At 39.0% G+C, this 15,927-nt stretch overlaps 1 protein-coding gene across 28 annotated transcripts in view; it reads right to left on the minus strand.

The window, feature by feature from the left end:
* Tre1 (Trapped in endoderm 1) overlaps nucleotides 1-15,927 on the minus strand; it is a 713,802-nt gene that overhangs the window by 262,820 nt on the left and 435,055 nt on the right. The window contains exon 1 of one of the 28 annotated variants that reach the window (XM_067782137.1): nucleotides 8,015-9,252. The exons of the other annotated variants lie outside the window; for them this stretch is intronic. The gene's annotated coding sequence lies outside the window, so the exon portion shown is untranslated. Of the gene's footprint in view, nucleotides 1-8,014; nucleotides 9,253-15,927 lie in introns of those variants that run through there. 28 annotated transcript variants of the gene reach the window in all.

Raw genomic sequence — 15,927 nt, forward strand, 5'->3', positions numbered from 1 at the left:
ATCCGAGACCGTATTGAAAAAACACAGGCCGCTGACCGCGATTATCATAATAGGAAGTAGTTGACCAGGACCCAGGCACCACCGTTCTTATAAAGGGGAGGAGGGTCCACAAGGACAACCTTCGGCCCCCTTGACAGACCAAGTCACTAATCGGCACCTTCGAACAGCAGGTGACAATAAACGGTACCGAATTCCGAAATCGAAACAATGCCATGACAAGCACTCCCGGAAAATCGACTGCCCAAAAGATCAACCTGGTGGGACACTTGGGGTCTCTGAGCCTTAATTACCTCCAGGAAATGAATGTTGAAAACATCAACCACATAGACGCTTTGCGACAAGAGATCAGTTTAAACACAGTGGTTTTCCTTGTTGCAGTGACAACCATTACTGCCTTCCTAGTGATTTGGCTGATCCTAAGCATCCAAGGAAAACGTTCCGCAAAAAAGATGATGGATCTTGCTATACGGAAAATTACTGAGAGGATCGCGGACGAGCCTCACTTAGGAGGGGAGGAGTTAACATAGTATAATGCTCTGTAAACTGCTTAGACTACAGTGTTGCATTCATTTTCGCAATTTAGCTAAAAATTAATGAAAAAGGATACCCGATTCTTTCACCTGCGGAATCAATTCATAATAAACAATTCTAACCATGGGAATCGCTGAGCCAGCAAGTTAACATAGTCTTATGCTCTGTAAATTGTTTAGACTACATTGTTGCGTTCATTTCCGCAATTTAGCCAAATATTAATGAAAAACGATACCCGATACTTCTACCTGCGGAATCAATTCATAATAAACAATTCAAACCATGGGAATCGCTGAGACAGCATACCCGCAGGCAAATACCTATACCACCGATATCAGCGAGTTGCGGCGGCAGCGGACAACATCATAAGCTGCAAGCGCAACAGCAGCGACGGCGACGATGCCGGTGATGGCTATAGCTCAGGGTAGAAAAAATTTAGGGTAGATTAATCAGTTCTAAATTAGACTCAATAAAGCACACAAGTGCATTAAAATAATTTACATAATACCTTCTAACTAAATAAACATTTCTGCATTTTGAGAAAAATTTAATGTGTTTTCTGTCGTCTGATTACTTTCTGGGTGGAGCCCTGTATAGTGCTTCTGACCGCCATTCACCTGGGAATGGCCAGAGTGATTATTTTGCATGCAGTTCAAGCAGCTCACTACTTCCGGTCGCTTGCGGCCAAGTATCCTCTGGGTAGCCACTAAACATCCGTTTGCTAATGGGAGAAGGCGACAACCTGAATAGGCCACTCAGACATAATCGGTTTAAGGGCTATGTGGCGGATCTTTCATCGGCAGCGTATGTCCACCACGAGGTGCGGCAGCAAGCGGGCGTCTGTCTTGGATCAAGCGGCTCGCTATATAAATGTGCAAATAATATTTTCATCGCCGCAGAGCGCTGGGCTTGGGACCAGCCACGTCAAACCACACTCCAACGAAAAACTCAACAAAGCCTCGAATAAAAAGATAACCCTTAACTGATGACGACCATGGAAAACGTTTGAAGGACAATGAATTGAGGGCATGCACCTGCAATGTCCGCTCCCTGAATGGGATTGGTGCAGATGCTCGGCTGGTTGATGTCTTTGTCAAAGCAAAATCAGGGCTCGAATCGTATTATCCGTGATCGTATAACTCGTTACGTAAAAACATGATTTTCGGATTATGACATACATAAACGTACCTACTACTTCGATCGTAATTTTGGATTGCAACATACGTGACGAGTGACTGAACGTATACGTTACGTTCCACTTTCAACATTTGGCAACAAATGAAAGAGAGCTCCTGGCAATCGTGTGGGCCCTCAACACCTTGAGAAATTACTTGTACGGTGTAAACCAGTTGAACATTTTCACTGACCACCAGCCTTTGACATTTGCAGTCTCAGATAAAAATCCTAACGCGAAGATCAAGCGATGGAAATCTCTAATAGAAAGCTTCAATGCAAACATTTTTTACAAGCCAGGGAAGGAGAACCATGTTGCCGACGCATTGTCGAGACAACACAAGACCCCAGCGGGTTAGGGGGTCAGAATATACCCGCGGTAGGTATGCCTGTCGTAAGAGGCGACTAAAATACCAGATTCAAGGGGCTGTGTAGCGCAACCCTTCAGGCTGCCAGCGCAATATACAGCTTCTCCAAACCCAATTGTCAACCTAACCTATCCGCGGCGAATCCTGTTTCACTAACAGACGAGGCTCTGGCGACCCCAGCCTCCTCATGGAACTTGGGGATGGGGAGGGAGGGGATGGCCTGAAGGTTTAATGTGGCCACATAAATCGTTCCCGAGATGGTCGGGCTAGCACCTCAATGGTGCTGTGGTACCGGAGCGTACCGGATCTGTATCCGGCAAAGGACCGTCACATCGATAACACTCCCCTAAGCCTTCGGGGAGCAACCTTATCGCTACAACAACAACAACAACACATGAATATGGTGGAGGTTGAAATGGAGGCAAGCTCTGACTGCGCCACCGTACATAGCGAAGAGTCCCCGACCTATACCATTGAAACAGTGGATAAGCCTGTTAATTGCTTTAGGTATCAAATTGTACTTCAAGAGTGCGAAAGTCCGTTGTCTAAGCTTTGGGCAATTGAGGGCGAGCAGTTTAATAAGAGTTATAAATGAGTAATTTTATGTGCTTGTAAGCGTATGAGTCGTGGCACAGTGGCTGACGTCCCCGACCAAACGCCCGGGGTTGCGGGTTCAACTCCCACCAAGCATTCCCTTTTTTTAATTTATAAATTATTATTATTAATGGACTGTATTGAGTTTACGGGGTTTTTGATTTAATGTATTCCATTTATTGAGTTGGGTAGTTTTAGTGTTATTGGTGTATTTAAGTCATGGGAGGATGCATAGCATCAGTACACCTTTATTTATTTATTTGTGTTTATTTTAAGGGATTAAGTTTATTAAGTTGGGTAATTTTAGTGTTATTGGTGTGTTTAAGTCATGGGAGGATGCATAGCATCAGTACACCTTTTATTTATTTAATTTGGGGGCGAGCACTGGGGGCTCTGAGGCTTCGCTCTACTGAGCCACCTCATCCTCTATTTGAAGAACCCTTTAAAATGTGATATGGAGGCGAGCACGGGACGGCTCTGAGGTATTGGCACCCCATTTTCTACAAGAAAAACCTCTATTTATTTAATTTGGGGCGAGCGTTGGGCACTCTGAGGTTTCGCTCTAATGAGCCACCTCATCTTCTATTTGAAGAACCCCTTCAAAGTGTGATATGGAGGCGAGCACTGGGCTCTGATGTATTAGCACACCATCCGAAGAACCTCGCTTTTAATTAAAAAACTCAAACTATGTCTTTAGAATATTTCACTAACCAGTTGAGAATTACAAGCACACTCAATGGCTACTGAAACAAACGAACGAAAAATGCTCATAGTTTAAGTCGCTTAAACATCCGTCAAAGCAGATCTTTATCCTGCTCGGTTCGAAGATTATATATACAAATATTGTTTCATTTCGTGATGCAGATTCTAGATATATAATAGACACATTACAAGTAATTAATGATGGTGTGGTTAACGCAATACACTGTAACATACCGGTTCTGACGAAGATTCAGCACCGACTGGTGGAGCTTCATCCCAACGTGAAGTTCCGCCACACTGAAAAGATGGTTGCTGATGTCCTTAGTGAAAGTGATCAACATGAGATTGTTGTTGCTGAACACAACCGAGCACATAGGGCTGCGCAAGAAAAGATGGATAAAAAAGCAAGAGAGGTGGTGGCAAACTGCCAAATCTGTTCAAAGTCCAAATACCACCGCCATCCAAAACAGCATGTCATTGCGGCAACGCCGATACCATCTCACATTGGACAAATATTACACATAGATATTTTCTCTACTGATCAAAAATATTTCTTAACTTGCATCGTCAAGTTTTCAAAATTTGCAATAGTGCAGAAGATCGCATCGACAACGATCATTGACATAAAACCGCCAATTTTAAAGCTAATAAATATTTTTCCAAACGTCAAAACAATATATTGTGACAACGAAAAGTCGCTGAACTCGCATACCATAAAATCAATACTGTTGGATTATAATAATGTAACAATCGCAAATGCACCCGCTTCATAGTACCTCAAACGCGCAAGTGGAACGTTTCCACAGTACTTTAACCGAGATAGCTAGGTGCCTTAAACTAGAAAGAAATCTTAGCGACACCGTTGACATAATTTTGCTGGCTACTATAGAATATAATAAATCTATTCACTCAGTGATCAACTGGAAACCAATCGATGTTCTTTACTCAGGTTCAGCCAATGCTGTGGAATCAATCCGAGACCGTATTGAAAAAACACAGGCCGCTGACCGCGATTATCATAATAGGAAGTAGTTGACCAGGACCCAGGCACCACCGTTCTTATAAAGGGGAGGAGGGTCCACAAGGACAACCTTCGGCCCCCTTGACAGACCAAGTCACTAATCGGCACCTTCGAACAGCAGGTGACAATAAACGGTACCGAATTCCGAAATCGAAACAATGCCATGACAAGCACTCCCGGAAAATCGACTGCCCAAAAGATCAACCTGGTGCGACACTTGGGGTCTCTGAGCCTTAATTACCTCCAGGAAATGAATGTTGAAAACATCAACCACATAGACGCTTTGCGACAAGAGATCAGTTTAAACACAGTGGTTTTCGTTGTTGCAGTGACAACCACTGGCTGATCCTAAGCATCCAAGGAAAACGTTCCGCAAAAAAGATGATGGATCTTGCTATACGGAAAATTACTGAGAGGATCGCGGACGAGCCTCGCTTAGGAGGGGAGGAGTTAACATAGTCTAATGCTCTGTAAATTGCTTAGACTACATTGTTGCATTCATTTCCGCAATTTAGCTAAATATTAATGAAAAATGATACCCGATTCTTCCACCTGCGGAATCAATTCATAATAAGCAATTCTAACTATGGGAATCGCTGAGCCATCAAGTTAACACAGTCTTATGCTCTGTAAATTGTTTAGACTACATTGTTGCGTTCATTTCCGCAATTTAGCCAAATATTAATGAAAAACGATACCCGATACTTCTACCTGCGGAATCAATTCATAATAAACAATTCAAACCATGGGAATCGCTGAGCCAGCATACCCGCGGGCAAATACCAATACCACCGATATCAGCGAATTGCGGCGGCAGCGGACAACATCATAAGCTGCAAGCGCAACAGCAGCGACGACGACGACGATGCCGGTGATGGCTATAGCTGAGGGTAGAAATAAGTTAGGGTAGATTAATCAGTTCTAAATTAGACTCAATAAAGCACACAAGTGCATTAAAATAATTTACATAATACCTTCTAACTAAATAAACATTTCTGCATTTTGAGAAAAATTTAATGTGTTTTCTGTCGTCTGATTACTTTCTGGGTGGAGACCTGTATAATGCTTCTGACCGGCACTCACCTGGGAATGGCCAGAGTGATTATTTTGCATGCAGTTCAAGCAGCTCACTACTTCCGGTCGCTTGCGGCCAAGTATCCTCTGAGTAGCCACTAAACATCTGTAACGACAGCCTTTCACCATAGGTACTGGTTTGAGTGAATGGTAGCGTGTGTCCGTATCTGTGTGTAGTGTGTCTAGGTTCATGCCTCAGCCGCAATGTTGCGAAGAACGTATCTACATTCCGTCATGACAACATTGTTGCAGCGGAAGTGACTAGTCGCTTCGGCATCAGGTTGGTTTTAGCTGCAACAATGTTGCCAAAGGTATAGCTACATTGCGGTGAGGGCACGAAGGTGGTGTAGGTGTTATTTTGTGTGAACGCACAAATGTGTGAATGTATGATTGTGTAAATGCATAAAGGAAAGTACGGGATAGCCGAAAATAAAAAGCTTGTATGTGTTAAAACTATCCATTTTGGGTAACTTTCCTTACCACGGCAGTAGAGATAAAAAGGCAGAAGTTTAGGCAACGGGCCAAAAGTACATTTTTTACAGTGTCCAGTGGTGGTTGTCAAAGCAGTGATTATTTAAAAAGTGCGTGAAGAAAGTCGGTTAAAGTGCGCGAATTAAACCGCAAAGTTACCAGTTTGGAAAAAAAATAAGTTTTCTTAAATTTTGCGCGCAGCGCCGTAAAGTATAGTTTCGGGATATGTATCACCGAATCAACCAAACCCTCACAAAAAGGCAATAATCAGCCAGCCAGATCCAGGTAAGTCCACCTCCAGTTTTTGTTCGTTTTCCTAGGCGTGCTCGACGGGAGCTGGGACATTAACCTAGTCCATGTCCCAAGCAAGCCCAAATCAAAATTGCAAGCATATACATAAGCCTACGTACAAATATGTGTATGTAAGGTGAGTATATGAGCATGCAAACAAGAAATGTATGCATAAATATGGTTGATGAATTTTTAAAGCTCGAAATATATTTTACTTAGTAAAGTTTGGGTTTTTTATTCTTTTCTCATAATTCTAGTTCACCCTGCTAGTTGGTAGGACCCACTGGGCACAGCCATTTCCGGCATATCGGCCACGCAACAACAACTACAAACCGTACCATTTGGCGACACCCAGCCTGAACAACCAACGACCGCTACAACATTTTTTATATTATTCAGCGCACCACAGTAACAGCCACAACTCTTTGATTTGGCAGCGTACATCGATGTTATACTGACGCAAACCGCCCCAATAACACTTCTTCTTATTGCCAACAAACCGACCTCAACAACAGCAACAATTACAACGAATTTTGGTTACAGCAACAACAACACTCACAAAACCCACCGGCAACATAATCAAAACAAACCCAGTTAACCCATCTTTATGCTATATCCACCTGGTCAAAAATCGCAGCAACAACCACTACGACATTTTCAGCAACATTTTTGAGACAATCGCAGCAGCCATCAAGGGCCAACAACAACAACAATTAAATTGAAATTTTTTTTGATATTGTATTTATACGTACATTGTTGTGATTTTGTGCATAATTTCTAAGGTTCATAAACCCAGAGTAAAAGGCAAAGAGGGTTTAAGGGGCATATGGGGTGCGCATGAGTTATATTTCAACTTTTAGTTTTACCTTTTTGGGTTTAAAATTAGTCATACACAATTTAACATTTTCTTGCCTAAAACGCACTTGTAAATGTTAGGGGCATAAACTTCCATGCTTGCCTACAAGTTTTCAGCTTTTTATATATATTCACCTTTTATTTTTCTTAGTTTTTACGACATAAATTCTGTTATTCCATCTTTCATAATTATATTCATTTCACTTTCTTACCTATGTATTATGCTCATTCCGTTTCCTTTGGGTTTAATTTGTCTTTTTTTCAACTTGGTTCCTTTTTTTTGACATTTGTTATTAGAATTCCAATCCTCCCGATCTTTCCTATAACTTTTGCTTTTCTTTGATTTTGCTTTCAATTTTAGCTCCTTCTTGCCTTTCTCAGAACTTCATGGAAATCCTTCCCTAGCTTCACAAGCCCATGTGGCTTCTTTGATTTAGAACAACACTCCAATTTTTTTAAGTTTTTGGCCACCTAAATTTTTTGCCAACTTAAGAATTACCCTGCCTTCCATCGGCACCAAAACCTGGTTTCTAACTGTGCAAGCGGGCAACAGCTGTCCCTTTAACTAATATTCTTTTTTTATGTTCTTTTACATCGCCACCACAACTACAGATTTCATACTACCAACTAAACGATTCTCCAAGATCACCATCGAGTGATCTTGCTGAGTAATTGAGTGACAAGTGTATGTTTGAGCCTTTTTTCCCTTTCAGCACAGGTATCTACTCAACTGCAGCGGCGCCGTTGGAGAACGAGAGACCGGTGAGTGCAGTTAAAGAATTTGGTATTTATGTTGATATCAGCGTACATATGTATGAACATGTATTGAGATCGATTCACTGATCTTGCGAAAACAGAAGATCAGGAAAGAATGAAAAAAAAAAAAAATTTGAATATATGTCCATACATAATTACGACAATTATACAAACATACATATTTTACTTATCTGCTTGCAAACTCAGTTGCTTTTAGTTCCTTTTTTTCTTCCTTCTATTTGTCCATTTACGGGTTTTGTCTTTTTCATTTCCTTTTTTTTGCTTATATTGTTTACGCGTTTATGAATTCGGAATTGTATCTTTAGGATTTGAATTCACTGACTGTAAGTATTAAGATATAAGGGGGGTCAGTAACAAAAGGCAGAGGTTTGAACTTCTATAGTGATTTTTTTTTTTATTTTGTTATTATATATTATATGGCGCCCAACGTGTAATAGCCCGATCACCTTTCTTAGCTTTTGTCTTTCGATTTTTATTTTTACCTTTTTATCCAAATCATTTTTAAATTAGTAGTATGTTTTGCATTATTTTTATTATTATTTTGTTTTTCTCTGATCTTCATTAATTTGTCAAGTTCCGCTCCTATTTCTTATTTAGCCTTTTTAGTTTACAAAAATTTCTTTCAGTTTTTTTTTTTTGCTTTGTATTCCCAACGGTTATAGCCCGATACATTTTCCACTTCCACGTTAATTAATTATTTCTTATTTTAAATTTCCCATCTTCATGTTAATTAATTATTTCGTGTTTGTTATTTTTTTTCTACCCTTCCTTCCTTAGATTTTTCAATTTGTTTTCTTAAATCCTTCCCACCCTTCCAATCCCAATCCCTATTTCCGTCTTTTGACAGGACAGGGACCGTCATGATGGCAACGCCGATTGCGCTCACCTGGTTGACATGTGTCATCATGACAAAGGTATAGGGAGTGTCTGAGTGTTCATGCCAGGGTTCCTTTTCCGGATTTCTACAACTTGATTAAGTGGTACCTGGTATGACACTTAGCTAGTGACGGACTTAGGTAGGAGATCGTAGCGAGCTGTTCAAGCTACCTTACCGGGAGTCCAGTATTCCTGGTGAGTGAGGTTTACAGTCGTCGCCACGATAGTTATGAGAGGAGGTGTGACATCCACTCTTAGGGACTAGCTCTTGAGCGTGATGTGCCACACTTCCATGGACAGCACGAAAACTGACTAGACAGTATATAGATACAGACGAACACACTGCCTTCACGGAACCTTCGCCAAGGCAGCACCGCACTCACCAATACACACTCAATTTCAGTAGTGACTTTTTTTTTACTTTGCAAATTTCAAATTTGAGTCTTTTTATATTTTCTTATTAGGATTATTCCCAAACAAATTTTTTGAAACTGCGTTGTAAAATTTTTAGTTTTTTTATTATATCGTTCTTATACTATGTTCAAACAGAAAAATAAATTGAGGCAATATCAATTCTAATTGAATGCTGTTCATACAACTCAATTTAGCTTACACAATAGTAATTTTATGGCCGGTTGGCTCATCTCTACAGCAACAACATACCTGTGTTCAGAATGTCAAAATGTGCGTGTTGGAATTAGGTGAATGGAATGGAATGAAAACGTAAAACTTTGAAATTTGTGTGTGTTCTAAGATAATGTGTTCAATGTTTTGGTTTCATTTTGAGTTTGTCATCCTCTTTTGACAATTCCTACTCCAGTGAAATGAAAAAATAATATCAGCTGATGAGATGAGTCAACCATATAGTTGAGCCATGCGCAAGTGACGTTTAAATCTACTCAATAAACACACTTTACAAGGTTGTATTTACAGTTTGAAGCAATTTATTAAGCAATTTTTTTAAAATTGGCAATTTGTTATTACAATTTATTATATGATAAATTGCGTAATAACTTGCCGAAATGGTATAAATTGCCAATTTGGCGTGTGTTTGTACCTAGTATTAGGTTTGTTTCATATTGCTTTCCATTTTTTTATTAGGGACTTGAAAAAAAAAATACACATACATACATACGTATATTGAAATTCGTATACATTTTGTAGGTGTTTAGCATATTCCATAAATTACAGAATATCTTTGAATTTTTTTTTTTGTAATAATTAGAACTAAGTTTTTATTTTTCTGTTTTATTTTTGAACTTGGGTTTTGGGTGAACTTTACTAATTACTTTCTAGGCGTTTAAGATATAAAATTTCAGTTTTTTTTATCATATCCACACCATTACTTGAATTACCATACACATACATACACACACACATTATTAATTGATTGAATTTTTATATACCTACATTGTAATTTTTATATCTATTATTTAATATCCATTATTTATATATATTTTTTTTATTGGGTTTTGGGTGAAATTATTAAGGCTCACATTCATATTTATTCTTTTGCTTAATTTTCGCTTTCGTAGCATATTTTGGTTGCTTCCAAATACATATCCAAATACATACAACACCACTTAGTGAACTCCTCTTTTTTTTATTTGCATTTTCTTCACTTTTTTCTGTGTTTCTGCAGTGAACGCACCACCAACGGTTTCCGGCGGCCTTGGTGTTCCCCGCGCTGACGCCAGTGAAAATGCAACCAATGTTGAACAGCTGAGCTGAATGATGGCGATGATGGCGCAACAACAGGATTTGGTTGTAGAAATGGCGACAGAGGTGCGGAGCATCAAAACCAATGTGGGGAATCTTGGTGGTCGCGTAGCAGAACTGGAGGCTTCTGCACAAGCGTCGGGACATCGTTCTGCCTTGTCATCCACGCCACAACCTCGGAATCAGAGGGAGGGAACTACTGCTCGCGACGGTAATCCGGTTACCAATCAGACTACCGAGAGAGATAGTGGAAACCCCCAAGGTGGAAAAAGCTAGATTTAGAAAAGTGGCACATCAAATTCGATGCACAGTAAAAAGTGGAGTCTTACTTTTAATACCAGTTGCTATTGAACTTAAACATTTTTGGTATTAAATATGTGTTTTAATTCTAAAAAGTTTTATTTTAAGACTATGAAATATTATTGAAATAAATTTTAATCCAAAATGGTTTTGAAACAAAACTTTAATCAATGCTGATTTTCGCGTTTTAAAAATATTAATACTTTGCAGTTTTAATCTAAGACCAAAAAAATATTAAATTTCGCTCTCTAATATTTTAAGTATCATTGGTTTAAAAACAAAACCAAAAAAGTATTAAGAAATTCTCTCACTCTCAATTATATTAATGTTACACGGCTCCTTAGTGCGACTGGCTTAAAAGTAAAACCAGGAAAGTACTAAGACGTGCTTTCACTCCCAAACTTTAATACTTTTTAGTTTTAATTTGAGATCAGATAGGCATTAAGATGGTCTCTCCGATATTTTAAGTATTTTTGGTTTTAAAACGAAACCAAAAAATATTAAGAAATTCTCTTTCTCCGAGTTATATTCATTGCATTCTGCACATTAGTACTATTGGCTTAAAAGTAAAACCAGTATCACTTGTCCGACTATTGAGAAAGCGTCATGTGCACGATGTTTCCGAAAATTAAACACGAGGGACAAATGCGTTTTATTAAAATCACAAATCCTGAAAGTCGTGAGTTCTCGACGAACGAAGCAATTGTATCAAGCAAGTAATGTAAATAATTAATGAAATTTGGAAAAGTAAATTGTATTTCTTGCCAGTTGTGGAGCAATTAAACATTAATATCGATTGTGAAATAACATTGAGAGACCGCGATGGAGCTGAAATTTTCGTGGACGATTTCCAAGAAATTATTTTTCAATATAAAAACTGTATCTGGTTTTTATTGGAAATAAATGAAAATTTGCCAAAGAAGGGATCACCAGTTGCTAAGAGTTTAAATCACGAGGTAAGTATAAGAATAAATGCCAAAGTTTATTTTAATGGTAGAGTATTCACCAGGAGTTGCAAAACTACCTCCGATGTGGAGATTTCTCGTGCATTCTTGAGGAGTACAAAAAAACGAACAATTTAAGTGACAGCTACCGACGTTCCTTAGTACGCGAGTGTACCAACTTTTTACGAAAGCATTGTGGAAATTACCCCAAAGCGTGAGGAAAAAATTGCACTAGCTGAATCAGTGATACGTCTTTTTCCAGTTTATAAGGTTACTAACAGCAATTTTGGAGCGATTTCGAAAGGTTTTTTAGAAAACTGTGAAAAGTATGAAACCTGTGTGGAAAACATTTTCATTGATGCGAGTGGCGGATATAATTTGGGAAACCGTACTGATTGGTCCTCTGAAGTGCTACCTTATTTGATTTTTTTAAAGCTGCTACCATCTACTGCAAATGGACGTGGCAAAAAAGAAACAAACTTCCAAAAATCTGTCGATAGTTTCGAGTCTTTTGAAAACGTAATTTGCAATCAATGTTTTTATTCTTAATCAACACAAATAACAAATTTATTTTTTTGCAGCTCAACACCCCAATAACAGAATTTACAGTGGCGTCAATTGCCAATATTTTATTACCATTGATGGTAAGACGATAGGTGTTCCCCCCTCTTATAAGTTTAGACAAGTATTCGATCTTTATTTTAAAGGGGGGGGGGGGGGGCGGGAAATTACAAATTATCTCACTACAAAATTTTTGAAAATCTTAATGTTGATGTAATGCACGATATTTTGGATGGCGCTCTACCTTTCATTTTAAAACTCTTTTTTTCAGAAGCTGCGGAAAGCAAATACCTTTCAATAACAGATATTAACGATAAAATTAAAAGCCTCAATTTCGGATATTTACAAAGTACATGCTTCCCATCAAAAATCACTCTTGATAAAAAATGCCGAACATCCATTGGATTGTCAGCCTCTCAAAACTTATGTTTTATTTTGCACTGCCTTTCATCTTTTTTAACTTTTATGATATTATGCCACATTTCTGGAATGGGGTTACTTCGTTTATTCGAATAATAAAGCTTACATTGTCTCCCGTCTTAAAACAACACCACATACAATCTCTCAGAGAAGATATAGAGTTACATTTGAAATGTATAGTAGAAGTTTATGAAGAACCCCTGCTCCCAAAACATCACTTTTTGACCCACTATCCTTCAGCTTTAGAAAACATGGGTCCTCTGATTCATACGTGGGCAATGGGATACGAGGCTAAGCATCGCGAATTTATCAGGGATGTTTCAGTTATCAATAATTACAAAAATATGTGTAAATGTGTTTAAATGTAAATATGGGTATTTTTATAGGCCAGAATTTATGTTAAATTTAAGACAAGAAAACGGAACTCTTACATTCGGACAAATAAAAAAAATATATCTTATCGACAATGAAATTTACTTAAGTTAAGAAATTTTTGTCAGTAAGAAATTTAATTCCATCTTAGAGTGCTATGAAATTTCTTCAACAGAATATTTAGAAGTAGTTGGTTTATATAGCCTAAAAAATGTAAGACCATTCGAAGTCCACAATATACATTCGAAAATGTTTTTGTTAATGCCCTATGAAATAATAGAATAAAATTTAGTTATACTTATATATAAATTTAGTATTACTTATATAAATAATTTATATAAATAAAACATACATTTCTATTTAAATAATTAAATTGGGTTTTTATTTTCAGCACTCTTCAAAATAATACTCATTTTAATAAATATCAAATTTCAAAGATTTCGGTAGAATTTCTTCTAAATTTTACTTGAAGAGGACTATGCATGGGCTTATAATTTTGTTGACCACTGTACGTTTAAAAAAACTCCCTGTTGGTTTTAATTCCAAAAATTTACTAAATTCAATTACATTTTTGGTTTGGATTCAATGCCTTTTGAGCATTAAAATATCAGGTATGGGTTTATTTTAATACCAATAATGTACCACATCCAATTCTATTTTGGCTTAACTTTAATCTTAGTTATTATTAAATCTATTTCGGTACACGGATAGATCCAAAACCATTTTAGTTTTATTTTAAAACAATGAAATGTATAGAAATTAGTCCCATGGTTTGTTTTTCAGAGAGAATCTTTGAATAAATTTCCCTCTCTTTGATAAAACCAGCACGGTTTTAATATTATACTTTCTGGCATTGTTATATATAAATGCCAAATTGGTATTAAAAGTAAACTAAAATTTTTACAGTGTGGGACCAATAAAGGCATAAGCGTCGAAAGCTTCATCTTTCGGGTAGAGAGGATGCGCGAGCAGCATAATATTTCCTTCATCCAGCTCTTCACGGACTTTCATAGTCTGGTTTCCGGCGGTGCCTTGAAGTGGTACTGGCAGGTCCTCGAGGACCATGCGGACGAGCCCGACTTCGGCTATCATGAGCTGAAGGCCGAGATGCTAAGCCACTTCAAGTCTGCTGAGTCCGACTATGAAATAATCCGTGAAATAATGGAGAGGAAACAGCTGCCCACGGAAGCTTTCGATGACTTCTATGCCGAAGTCCACAACATGACGTTCCGTTTGCGGAAGAGGATCTCTGAAAAGGAGTTGGTTGGCATCATCAGGGGAAACCTCAAACCGTACCTGGCCAACTTGACCTTCGCCATAAAAATGGACTCGTTGGCGGAGCTCAAGGCGGAATGCAAGAGAGCTGAGAAACTCATCAAGGAAAACAAGAGCAGGTACAAAATAGTCAGCGAGGTAGGTTTCGAGCCTCCAGAGCAGTTTGGGGAACCAAAAATAGAAGCCTTTGATAGGAAGCCTCAAAGTCCACTCCAACCACAAATCCCAGCCCATCCAAATAGTGCACGTCCGTCTGTTAGTGACTCTGTTAGTCCTGCGTCTAAATCCACTGTCAATTCCTTTTGTGCGTCTCCCTTCCAATTAATGTTGTGTTTTTCGTGCGGTATGCCGGTGGATCAGTATGTGAAAAACCCGGCAGAAGCACAAAAACCAAGTAAATGTTCGTCCGCGTTTCACAGTATGGTCTGTTTTGCTTGTGGTCGTGACGCGTCCTTCTGTGTTTATAAACCCAAACAGGGAAACCCGAGGCTAGCGGAGTTGACCGGGGGCTCCAGTCAGGAGGTAAGCAACCCGGCAACTCTCAAGTAAAGATTTTGAGGAGAAGGGATACGGAAAACAGGGAAGAAGTGGAGGCAGGAATGACACGGGAAAAGAAGGAGATTAAGAGTTTACACCAAAAAAGCTAGAGTACGAAGAAGCAAGAAAAAGAATATTTTGTGATACAATAAATGCAAGTAGGAAAAACAGAAATTTTATGAAGATAGAGAAGATGAGGGAAAAGAAAAATATTTTAAAAGGTTGAAGAATAAAATAGTTGCAACAATTGTTACCGTGAAAGGAGATAACAGATTTTACGTCAAAACAAAAATAGGAGGTCATGAGGTCCTGGCTCTCTTGGACTCAGGGGCGAGTGCCAGCTGCTTAGGAAAGGACTCAGCTGCACTCCTTCGGGTAAAAGAAGCCTCGATTGTGCCAATGAGGGGCCAAAATATCCGAACCGCGAACGGGGAGGAAACCGCCGTGGTAGGAGTAATAAAGTTACCGGTTGTGTGGGATAATTCGATGGAAGAATTAGAATTTTTGATAGTGCCAGGTCTACAACAACAAGTTTATTTAGGAATATACTTTTGGCAGGCATTCGGTATGAGTGTTGTGAGTAAAGGTTTGAATGGGAGTGTGAATGCTGCCAGTGTGGCGGAGCTCGTGCCCGCCGAGGGTGACGTCTCTTTTGACGCGGTCCAACACGTTTTGACGACGGAACAAAACCATATGTTGGAGCGTGTGAAGACCCAATTCCCGTCCTTCGCGGTACTGGGGATAGGCCGGACAGACAAAGAGGAACACGTCATCGAGGTGGTGGACGAGAATCTGCCGGTCAAGCAACGCCATTATCCAATTTCGCCGGCCATACAAAAACTCATATACGCAGAGTTAGATCGAATGTTGGACATGGGAGTCATCGAGGAGTCCAACAGTAGTTGGAATTCCCCCGTATCACTGGTCATTAAAGGAACGAAGAATCGGCTTTGCCTAGATGCTCGCAAAGTGAATGAAAGAACTATAAAGGACGCATACCCCTTACCACATATTGGTGGAATTTTGAGCCGCCTACAAAATACGGGATATATTTCCGTAATCGACT

The sequence above is a fragment of the Eurosta solidaginis genome, chromosome 4 (genome assembly GCF_040869045.1).
Source record: "Eurosta solidaginis isolate ZX-2024a chromosome 4, ASM4086904v1, whole genome shotgun sequence".
NCBI classification, from domain to species: domain Eukaryota; kingdom Metazoa; phylum Arthropoda; class Insecta; order Diptera; family Tephritidae; genus Eurosta; species Eurosta solidaginis.